This window comes from Ambystoma mexicanum, chromosome 2p (assembly GCF_040938575.1).
Source record: "Ambystoma mexicanum isolate Mex_15411 chromosome 2p, UKY_AmexF1_1, whole genome shotgun sequence".
Classification (NCBI taxonomy): domain Eukaryota; kingdom Metazoa; phylum Chordata; class Amphibia; order Caudata; family Ambystomatidae; genus Ambystoma; species Ambystoma mexicanum.
Window position 1 is genome coordinate 616,094,178 of NC_090923.1, and position 11,936 is coordinate 616,106,113.

The 11,936-nt window shown below is 45.3% G+C and overlaps 1 non-coding gene across 1 annotated transcript; it reads right to left on the bottom strand.

Moving 5' to 3' along the window:
• Positions 1 to 11,339: 11,339 nt before the first annotated feature.
• Positions 11,340 to 11,501, bottom strand: LOC138568197 (U1 spliceosomal RNA). The gene has a single exon (XR_011302553.1). It is a non-coding gene; the product is annotated as a U1 spliceosomal RNA (small nuclear RNA).
• Positions 11,502 to 11,936: the final 435 nt, after the last annotated feature.

The window sequence follows — 11,936 nt, forward strand, 5'->3', positions numbered from 1 at the left end:
TTATTCTTATTCTTATCAAAAACGAAATTTTGAAAAACAAAATGTTGGCAGGGAAATGCTAGTAACTGCCAATTCTGCACAATGGGCAACATTGGCAGATCAAGTGAGTTTTTCCCTTTATCCACCAATTTTTCCATGGAACGGATTTAAGCCATTTCACCCACCCCTAACAGTGACCTCGAGCTTAGAGAAACTGAGACTTGCCTTCGGCAGCCAGTGGGAACAAATTGCTCAGCATGGTTTTGGGGCACTGCAGCGGCATTGGCAGGGAGCTTCAGGTAAGTTGTAACCTGGCAGTGGTGCTGAATTGGGTACACTAGAAGACTTGGCAGTTCCCAGATAGAGAGACGGCAAAGCTTCAACCTCGGTATCAAGTAAAGTCAGAGTTATGGAGACACTTGAGCATTGAGGTAAAGGATGACTACAGTGATTATCCTGAAGCTTCTTGGATAGTGTTAAAGGAGTCCAAACCAGTCTCAAGGCGGTATGGAAATTCAGGGTGAGTCAGCAGTGAATTTCTTGGTTCTGTTATTGCTGGGAGTACCAATCCAGAGGTTCCAGGACAAGGTGAGTCTTTCTGTTGCACTCCCAATCCAGGAAGTTTGGCTAGCATCTTCTGGGATCGGTTCACCTCCACTGACAGGGTCCTAATGCCAGTGCAGCCACAGTGAGGTACAACAACAATCATTTAAACTGTTCCCTCGGTCTGGTTAGGGCTTCTTCTTGTTCTTGTTCTTGTTCTTCTTCCCCCTCATAGCTCCTTCTCCTGCACCCATTTCCTCCTGTAGCTTTTGATTTTAGCCACCCTGTGTCCTGTATTCTCCTCATTCCAAGTATCCCTCCTTCCATCTCTCCTTTCACCTCAAGCAGCACCTTTTTCTAAAGACCTTCAACCAATGTAAGCACCACTTACCTGTGCCAGTCCCATCTCCAAATCATGAATTTAGACGTTTCACTGCATTCTCACATTCTACTTTCAACTTCTGCAGACCTGATATTTCTTTTCTCCTATAGCCGTTCGTTCTCCTTCCCCTTGCAGAAGCAGTTCCTGCTCTATTCTCCAAGAACTGTTCCTGCTGTCTTCTCTAGGAGCAGTTTATACTCTTTCCTCTAGGAGCAGTTTATACTCTTTTCTTTAGGAGCAGCTCCTACTCTTTTCTCTAGGAGCAGCTCCTACTCTCTTCTCCTGCAGCACGCCCTGCTCTCCTTTTCTGCTCCTTGACATCTTGAAGTCTCTTTGGTTTATTCATTAATTTCTCACCTCCTGTGCCTTTCCTGGCCCTTCCACTCACTTTGTGCATCTCTTCATTTGTGTCTCTCAGCTCCCTCAGCCCTTTCTTCTCTATGCCCACTCAGCTCTCGCAACCATCCCCTCCTTGCTTTTCTGATCACCTTCCTCCAGTCCTCTGACATGCTCATCTCACTTCCTGCATTCTGCACTTTTCACTCTCACTCTCACTATCTAGACTCCCTTTATGTCCCCACCTTCTCTAAATACCACTAAACTACTACAGTTGTAACTTCTCCCATCGTCTTCAGTCTCTCCCAGGTCTTTTCCAATCAGTGTCACTTCTCTGTCATCACTTCCCTTGTCCATCAGACTTCGGACATCTCAGACTACTATCCATATTCATCAGTCCTGTTATAGTTTGTACTGATCACAGTGTTGACACTGATGTGATAACAAATTGCTGCACCTGTTTAATTTCTTAGCAGTCACCAACCCTGCCATGGCTTACATTTAAAGGTTCACCTGCTACCCGACTGTCTAAGGCATGCAATTATCACAATGCAATTCAGAGGTGCAGATAGCTATAATGACAGCACAGCCTGCAAGAACTTGGTGACCCATTAGCTGTCAGGGATGCATAGGTGGTCTGTACGCCTGCTCTGTGCCAATGCAGAACCAGTGCTGTAGATGTTAGGTGACAGGTTACAGCAAGGCACCAGAACGGAATATCATTTTGACATGGAGCTGATGACAGGGGGAGTCTGATTAGCAGGCCTTGCTTTCAGAAACAGAATAACCAACCTCATATTATTTATTAAAATCCCCAAAAGCAGATGGAAATGTACACTCTCTAGCAAAAAAGGTTAAGACTAAGATTCTGGCTCATCCCTAATGCGAGAGAATTTACTGAGGCCATCTGCCGTGAAGTGTGAAGATCCAGGCTTTGATAGTATACCCATTTGAGAGGCCTGTAATCTTCTCAATTGTAGCCCAATTTCACCCTCTTCCCATCAGCGGCTAATTAAGGTAGGCCTTGAGCTGATCACCCACTTCTCAACTTAGCTGCTCTGAGTCTGCTCCAATTCCAGATTTACAGGTGCCTGCTTGGCCTATGATTCCCTGCCCATAGTCTGGGAACTCTAGAACAATTGAATCTAGTGCTACAGCCTAAGACACCTCAGTGGCAGCTGGGCATAGTCCTGCAGGAGTAGCCACTCAGGGGGACTTCTGGACTGGACTGGACCACCGGTCGTTAACTACCACCGAACTGCAGTGGAGTCTTTGACTGCAACACGATCCATTGATTTGGGTCTTAGATATACTGCCCACCTTTCACTCATTGGCCCTTATTATAAGTGAGCCGGCCTGGACATAAAGTTGACTATTACAATGTTACTGGCACCTTTTCCAGACCGGTTCACTTCGAGTCTGCTGGTAGGGGCTGTGAACAATCAGCATGCCTGACATGTCAGTAGTTCTTGCCCCTACAGGCAGATTTTTCACTAAAGCACAGGCACCGTTACTATTGGTGCCGGTGCTACAGAGTTCCCATTCTTGTCGAGTCGTATTGGACTCCACGGGAATGGGAACATGTAGCTCCTCCACTGCCTGTAATATCCCGGTAGCACTGGGATATCAGGTGGCACAAACGGTAAGGCGAGTCTGCCTGTAACCCGCCGGTAGCACTGGTGGGTTACCGGCAGACTGGTAATAAGGGCCATTGTCACCCTAACAACTGTGACACTGGCAGCCGTGTCATGCAAGGTAGGAGATTCTTCCCTATTTATGAAGATAATTTCCTCAATTATCTGAAAATGTATGGGAATTGGTTCCCCCTTTATTGAGCAAGGTACTATTCCCACTCAGATGGGCTAGAAGACATTTGGCCACTCCCCGGTGTAGTGGGACTTAATATGTTAACATGCCCACACGGAATATGCCTCTTACCCTCCTAATGTTTACTTTTATCAGCTCCCTCTACTTCTGCTTTGGGTGTGGTCACTTGAACCGTTACGTTCTTTAAAACGCAGGTAAACTATGCCTACTCTTTATCGTGGTCCCTCCTCACGATACCTCTTAATTGCTTGGCCTCTCCTCAAGTCAATTTACTCAATATTTAAAACTCATCATTCTTAAATTGCTTGACCCCAGCCTCCCTCAATTACTTGTTTTCCCCTTATCACTTTCTCCACTCACTGCCCATACACAATTTTGCCACCTCACTCAGTTTTACTCTCCATTCTTATGTTCAACTTCTGACTATTGGGATCGTCCGCCTCGTTATCACCTCTTCAACTTTCCGTTTGTTCAGCTTCCTGTAGACGCTGGGAAGGGATTCCGTAGAAACTGTGGGACCCGTCACACTCTAGCTTGCAAGCTTAAAGTTTTTAGCTAAAACTGCAATCTACAGTGAGTTTCACGTCCTTTCAGCTGAATGGCAGAGGTTGTGCGATATTGCCAGGACTCCAAAGCTTACTTATCTCGATGGGTATCTAACCATCTTCTCTCTGCTAGCACGTGAACTGGGTCATCTCCAACCCTTTAAGATGAGTAGCAATACCCTTGAGATGGATGGAGATGCAGACTTTATACATACATCAATTATCGAAACGACTCAGGTAGTTGACAAAAAGAATAACTGTTTTAATATGAATTATATAAAACAGGGAGTACAACAGACATCAACGGACGTCTCAGTGCAAATTCTCTCAATGCATCTTAGAAAAAAACATTCTTTTATAGCAACGAATCGCCATAGGTCACGTCAACCTATGTGTTTACTAATGTTATCCTACATGGCAAACTACAAAACCTATTGAAGAAAGTGATCGTGTCTAAAGGGATATCTAAGTATATGTTCTATACTAGTATCGGACAGTGAAAGAAAATTGTTGGTTTCTTAACATCAGGTGGGGCAACAAAGCCGTCCCCTTAAATAAGTTACTATGAACGTCACTAAATACACAACGTCCTATTGGCTACACAAACTATAGGACCCTTGATTACATGGTCCCCTATAATGGGTTGGCACTCTAACCTTCGTCAGTACTTTTCCTCCTACGATAGCAGTATGTAGGCTGGGCTTCCAGGTGCTGGTGAGCTCATCTTAACCATGGCTTCCCACCAATTAGCATATGCATCTATCATCACCTTAGTGGTCTGCTGTCAATTAGGACTTTGAACTTGTCCTTGGGAGTGTTCTTAGCTCTGGAGAATTTCAGGGAGTGAAGGAACGCTCCGCCCTCATGCTCAGGTGTTGACCATCATGTTCGTCCAACTTCATCCTTCCATGTGACTGAAGACCACAAAATCGAGCCTCTTGTGTTTTAAAAATACTATTTTCTAATAGACCTCTGCTGTCTTCCTTGTTTTTTTCCATGTCTTCAGAACAGGAGTTTCATTCTTTCACATGATCTGTATCCAATGTCTGCTCAGTCCAGCATGATAAGACCTTGGCTTCTTGGCTTGGCTTGGCTTCTTGGCTCATCCAGCCTCGCCTTTCTGAGATTCACTTTGTAATTCATTTGTTTTCATACTGCAACACACTGGAAAAGAGGCCTTCCTTTTTTAGCCCAGCTCTGCTAAAGTTCCTAGTGGAAACACCCAATCCTTACTCACTTATGCATCTATGTATATGTTGGTGCATGCCCCAATCTATTCACTATAAAGCTAACCTCAAGAATTATTTGTCTGCTTGCGTTTCTTTGCATCTGTACACGTGTGAACTGGCTTGATATCTTCATCAGTTCTGTGGCATAAGCTTCTTCACCTTGGTCCCAAGATGTCACTTATCCTTGATACTTTCTTGATGCCTTATAGAATATGTACATTATCTTGTCTCTGCATCCCTTCTATATACGTCAGCTTGACTCTGCATGATGTCACCATTCGTCTTGGCCATTCACTTGCTCTGCTTCTTCTGGGATTTCATTCAAATGGCCATCATATTTTCTCATATGCAAGTATGTTTTTTTTCAATGGGAACCTTACTTCCAGGATTCTCTTTGGTATCGGTATTCTTAGTGGTACCACATGTGTCTAACACTCGGCTCCCAACATATTGGCAATATGGGTAAAGTGGTTGGGGTGGGGGTACTTGGCTCCTCCTCTACAGGCACTTTCACTGAATGGGAAAAACGTATGCGCTAACAGCGCAACACAAAAAAGAGGGCAGACAGCAGCAGTGCTGAGGTAAGCAGTGGATTTGGGGAGGGGTATGTATATGTGTTTATGTATGTTTGTTTGTGTGTGTGTGTGTGTGTGTGTGTATGCATGATTTACACATTGGGAATGGGAGAGCAGGAAAGGAATCTAGGGATGGCATGGGTGCCCCCCGAAACAAGCAACAAGCCGCTGGGGAAGGAAATGGGGCTGTGGCATGCCCAGTGCATTGCAGTGTCCAGGGAAGGGGACACACAAGATATGATATCACAAGTGTTTCAAGGCGTGACGAGGCAAGGGAGCAGAACAAAGTGAGGACAAGACAATGATCTTACTAGGCAAGGTGACATTGAGATTGCACAGGTGCCGGGGGAGGGAAGAGGAAAAGTGCGAGGGGAAGGGGAAGAGAAGCAAATGCAAGACATAGAATCAAAACATCGAAAGACAAGAAGTGCGGCCCGCAGGTGGCAATGCAGGGGTGAAAAGTGCAGGTAGGGGGACTGTAGGGTTGCAGATACAGCCTCAAGTGCAGGTTTGCCAAAAGGCAGTGCAGTTGTGCATCTGGGAGGGCAAGGGCTTGGGCTCGTAGTTCAGAGGGTATCCAGATAACCAGTGCAGTACCAGACCAGAGACCAACAGGGAAGAGGAAGAGAGAAGGCAGAAGCAAAGAGGAAAGTCTTGAACTGCTTCTGGAACCAGAGATGGTTCTGCTCAAGTTTCAGAGACAGGGAGGCTGTTCCAGAGGGAGGCACAAGCCGAAGGCAGAGATCTTCCCTTAACTCATTGCTTGAAAAAACGACTGACCCTCAAGGATTGGAGGTGGAGAAGTTAAGAATTCGAGTAGGAAGATACTGCTGGAGAGAAAGCTGGATATATTTTGGTCCCAGGCCCCAGAAGGCCTTGTGGACTATGCAAAGGGTCTTGAACTTGATCCTTACAGCCACTGCGGGCCAATGGAGAGATTTCAGTGCTGGAGAGATACGATCCCTGGGCTTGAGGCAAAGGACAAGTCTTGCAGTCCTGTTCTGGATGAGTTGAGAGGACGGAGAGAAGAGGCAGCCAGATTCAAAAAGGGGCTGTTACAGTAGTCAAGCCTAGAGAGAACCAGAGCTCTGGAGACAGTGAGCTTCCAGGTGAAGGAGAGAAACAGGAAGAATACCTCGGAGGAGGTGCAGTTGGTAGTTTAACTTCTTACAGATGCTGGAAATGTGATGCGAAAAGTAGAGTGTGGAGTCGAAGATAACTCTGAGGTTCTCAAGGGGAATGATGTTTCACCACAGTGCCAAAACCGGGCCGAGGGAACTGGGCCTCGATGAAAGCGGCTACTCTAGACCCAACCCCTTCCCATGACAAATGGTTTCAAAGTGATTCCAGTGATCATCACTCAGATGTGAGGCTGGCTTTGTTATGTCAGTGTTGCCTCTGAAGCATCATTCCTAGGAGATCTCTTAGGGTAAGTGTCTATACCCTGAGGAAACTGTTACTGTTGCTGCCGAAGAATCAAAGGGGCAGCATCATGGCTATTGTTCCACATAGAAGCTGTTGATACATATACACCAATGTACAGTTAGCCCTCCCCACACAGTTGACATTAAATTAGTACCTGCCGGGTTATGAGGTAAGTGGTGTCCCACTTCCCCTCTCTCCTCCCTCCTCCCACATCCACAGATTTCCCTCCCTGCTTCCCATCCCCACTTTCCTTTTTTGAAGTCCACTTCGGGAGAGGACACGCTGGGAACACTTCTGTCCCAGCAAGTCAGCTCCTGATCTGCGACAGGCCATCATTGGAAAGGAAGAAGGGACTCTGTGTAGTCCCTTCTGTCCATTCCATGGCGGGCATTTTTTTGTTTACTTTTTTTCTATTTTTGTCAATGGCCACCATGGAAAAGGAAAACAGACTTTGTTTTCCCTTCCGCCGTGGCCATTTTAAAAAAAACATTTTTTTAACTTCTGTTCCGAAACAGCAGAGCATTTCGCAACAGAAAATAAATACTTTTAGTACCCTTGTCTTATGGGACTGGGTACTAATAGCAACAAGCCCTCGCCGCAAGGGCATTTCCAAGTCAGGTAATGCCTCAGGGCCATCGTTAAGAACTATGGTCCTGGGGCATTACCTGACTCAGTAATGCCCCACAGCTCATGGCTTATTGCTTACTTAATGTGGCTGTATAATGTTGCATACTTATTAGTCATCATTCCACCAATCTGGCATGGATTATATTTAAAGATTCACCTACCACCTACCACTGTGTAAGGCACACAATTATCTGAATTTACCATAGAGGTGCAGTCAGTTAAAATGCCACTTCTGCCGCAGGGACTTGGTGTCCAAACAGTTCCCAGAGAAGCACAGGTGAACTTTGAACTTGCTCTGTGCCACTGGAGAGCTGGTGCCATAAATGTCAGGGGACTGTTTACAGCAATCTGCATTTGCGCCCCATAATTTTGGAATGGAACATGATGAAAGGGGTTCTGATAAACAGGTCTACCTTTCAGAAACAGTATTACCCGCATAATCTTATTAAAAATAAAAAAGGCAGATCTTTCACACCCTCACAGATGAAAATCTGATATAGGAGCTGTTCCAAAGCTGGGGTATTGCAGTCTTTCCGCGGGATGATAGCAAAATCATGTTGATTCCTCTTCTGCAAGCAGTATTGTCATGATTGTTAGGTTCAAAGAGCTTCACCCTGTTCGGAGAGAATTCAAGAGAATGGTGGTACACCACAGTCAGGCCCAGCACACTGGAGAAAGATTGGCTAATTGTTCCAGTGTGCACTACTTCTTTTTTTTGCTGCAGTAACTTCTCTCTTTGTTGTTACTAGCAACAAGGATATCCATAGGATGTCCAACACATGTTAACATTTTGAAGGATAGTGATGGGGCCTTGTAGTTGAGTGTTTTTGAAAGAACCAATACAAAGGCAGCCATGGATAAAGAGCACCAAACTCTTTCAGAGGTGTGATCACCATGGCGCTTGTAATGAATATTGATGGCACAGATTAAATAATGCTGTGTGGACTGTCGTCCCTGGCATTGGCCACTAAAGTTGTCTGTATGGGACTTCTCATGCCCCCCTAACAATAAAGCCCCCAAGGGTCGTCCCTTAAGCAGAAGCATAGAACTGCCTAACTCAGGAACAGGGCCTGGTGTGGCACTGTGAGCATAATACATTTAACTAATGTGGGGAAGAAGTGACATTTTGACAATTGTATTATTACAAAGACTAGACTTGAATGTACAGAGTTTGAAACCACTGATCAAGTACATGCAAATGTAGGAAGAAACGTGAAGCTTGCCCTTGAATTCATACCAACAAATATATATTGAAAATGTGGCCCACTTGAGCAAGAAAAGGTTCCCCCCTGGAAGGGCAGTGTGAGAGTTGTACTGTAATTTTTGTCCTTAGAGAGCCAAAGAAAATACCTTTCTTCTTAGCTGAAATATTTCTTTACGCAGAAGAGAACAGGTATCTCCAGAGGGCAGGAAATTTGCAACTAGATAGACGAGGCCAAAGAGGCAATCTTGAAGTGGGTTCATAATAAACAATTGCAGCTTTTCATTATAAACTTTTTAGTGATGTTATGTCTCGTGAAATAAATGCAGTCTGCGAGGAATGAGTAATGTGGGGTTATTTAATTCCGAGGTCCCCGAGGAAGGAGCAAAACAACGCTGAAACTAGTTGAAGGCTTTAGCTGTCAATAAATCACTTTGGATTTCACTGCAGGCTTGGGTTGTGGTTGGAGGAGGGAAACTTGCCTGTTTCCGGTGTTCCTACAGGAGGGCTAAGTATCGGGTTCACAATACACAGCCTAAATCCAATTCAAATAGACGGAGTTCCCATATTTTTTGTATTTTGTTTTTACATAGTTTAGTATGTATGAAAAGGAAACCATGGTCACTTACATAATGGAATTCCGTTTATCCGTGCATGAATTTAATGCAAGCAGTGAAGGGCTAAGTGCCCAGTATACAGCAAACCCAAAGTGCTTCCCTCAGTCTAAAGGGTGCAGAATAGTTGCAGATTCTTGTGAAATCATTGCAGAATCAGCAAATAAGCAAATGCAATAGATTTGCAGGATTTTCCAAATCATATACTGACACGTCATGCATTAAGGGATGTGAAGCCTACATGGGTAAACAGGATTTCCTCATTATCAGGGCGGCTTCAGAATTATCATAGGTTGGCAGCAAAATGGCACACCAGCAGTACATTCGTGCGTATGTTGGCAATTCCAGACACATGCAGAGCATATGCTCATTCTGAGCAGCGGCCATACTGTTCAAATATGGTGAATACTTGCAATAAATCAAACCACCTAAAATCAGGTGGCAACGTCCTCACAAACTAATTTGGGCACAACACTTTTTAGCAATGCACAGTAGAAAAGGCACATCATTGAATTCTCCTCAGGCAGAATGATATGTGTACTGACGCTGATCGCAAGGCTTTCCATGTCCAGGCTGTAACCTACTACTATGTTGGAAAAACAAGTGTTCACCCCCTAAAAGGTAGACATAACAACCATACAGGCCAGGTTAGGAGACATCCAGGATGACCTACAGACCAATATTACAAATCCTGCTTCTATCCCTCCTGTGCTATATTTCACAATCATATTCTATTTTACGGAGCACGTTTCTTCCCAAGCACATTTGCCCTAGCTCATTACTTCACATATGCAATGTCCTCAAAGATCCTGACTAGGTCCATCAGGTTGGGCAAGCACGTATGCATCCTTACATCACACTAGCAACAGTATATTTGTGAAATTAATTTTCATTGTATGATTTCCCAATGGTACCAGTGCACAACAGTGGTCTTGGGTGGGGTGCTAACGCATTAAAGAATGCAACCTTGATGATGGCGTTTGATGTAGAACTATGTTTAACTCATGTCTGGTGTTGAACCTAGCTCCACCGCACAAATGTGTGTCTCAGAAATAGTTACCTACTCCAGATCATAGAACACAAGTGCACACAGGACCTGGTACTAGATACGGAGGTTGCACGGCACTCACAAAAGCACGGACATGAGCACACACATGGAAGGGCCGTGTCTATAGTCATGTGAATGTGCATGTCTGTGCAGCTCAAGGAAAACTAAACTACGAGGACCTATAGCAGGCTTGTCCAACCTTTTTGAATGTGGGGCCGAAGCATTAACTTTTTGTCACCCAGTGGGCCGGCGAGCCAAAAGTCAACAACCTCACCCAAAGCAGTATATTAAAAAGCGATATTGTGTGACCTTTGACACAATAGCATCACAGGCAGTGATGGCCATGCAGTCCCAAGGATAGCTTTTGGTGTCATGGGCAGTGATCAAAGGTTAGTTGCTTGTGATTTCCTTCAGTGTCTATGTGTTAATATTTTTCTGAAATAGTGGGGGCGACCGAGCGTAGCGAGGGAGCTACAAGGTTCTAGGGAGGGTTTGGGGTTGAATTGGTGCATTTTACATCAGAAAAGGTGACCAAAAAGCCATAAGTGTACAATCAGTTCTAAAGGGGAACATGAACATTCCATGTCACCAACAGCAGAAAAGAACATTGTAGAACACAACACATTTTAATGATCAATGTGTCCACAGTGTAAGACAGCACTGTCACTGATGTAACACATTGGCATGCTGGTTGTACCCAAAATATGCCTCTGTAGCAACATGTCTATGCTGGCTGTTCCCAATTTAGGCCAGCATTGTCCTGTACAAAGCATGATTGATGCTGCCTGAGCATGTGCAGTGTGCCCAATACATATGGCAGCTTATCTCTGTAAAACACATTACTTCTGTGGTGATGAAAGAAGCATAATTCAATTCAACAGATAAAATGTGGAAAAGCGATCACCCAAAGGTGAACCTAATTGAAGAAACGCAATGTGAGCACAATCTAAAAGTATGCAACCTAGCAGGCCTAGTGCACACTTTACCTTTTCTTTCACCAATAAATCAGGGGGGAGAGCGCGAACGCAGTCCCCCACTACCAGAAATAATGCAGTCGTGTATCCCGCATTTGGAAACATAGCAGGGGTCAGCAAATCTGATGTGCAATGGGTAAGTCTCACCCTGGGAGATCTGCCCTTGAGATCACATTCTCCCCTGCCAGCTAAGTATGAGTTGCATGCAAGAGGGCAGGGGTTGGGTCAGTTCTGGGAAGCCCCGCTAAGCGAGGGTGAGAAGGCAGGCCCTGACCCAGCCCCAACCCCCCAATCCCCAGAAGCTCTGAGCGTCTGCAGAGCTGCCTGTCCCGCGTGTAGAGGGAAGCTCCAGCAGGTAGAGCCCAGCAGAAGAGCAGATTGTAGCGCAGTTCCTTTCTCCCATCAGGTGCTGCTCGGCCCGAGATTTGTATAAATAGCAGGATGGCTTGAGCAGGCCTGTTGCAGTCTGCCCACTGGCCTGTCAGCCCCACACGGGCCCATGGCCCTCCTGAGCGTAGCTGCTCAGCGCTGGCCCCATTCATACCATCATAATCATCCTGGACCTCGACGCTCCACCACCCCTGAATCTCAGAGTTCTGCTCAATGACAATGCTGAAGCTTTGACATCTTT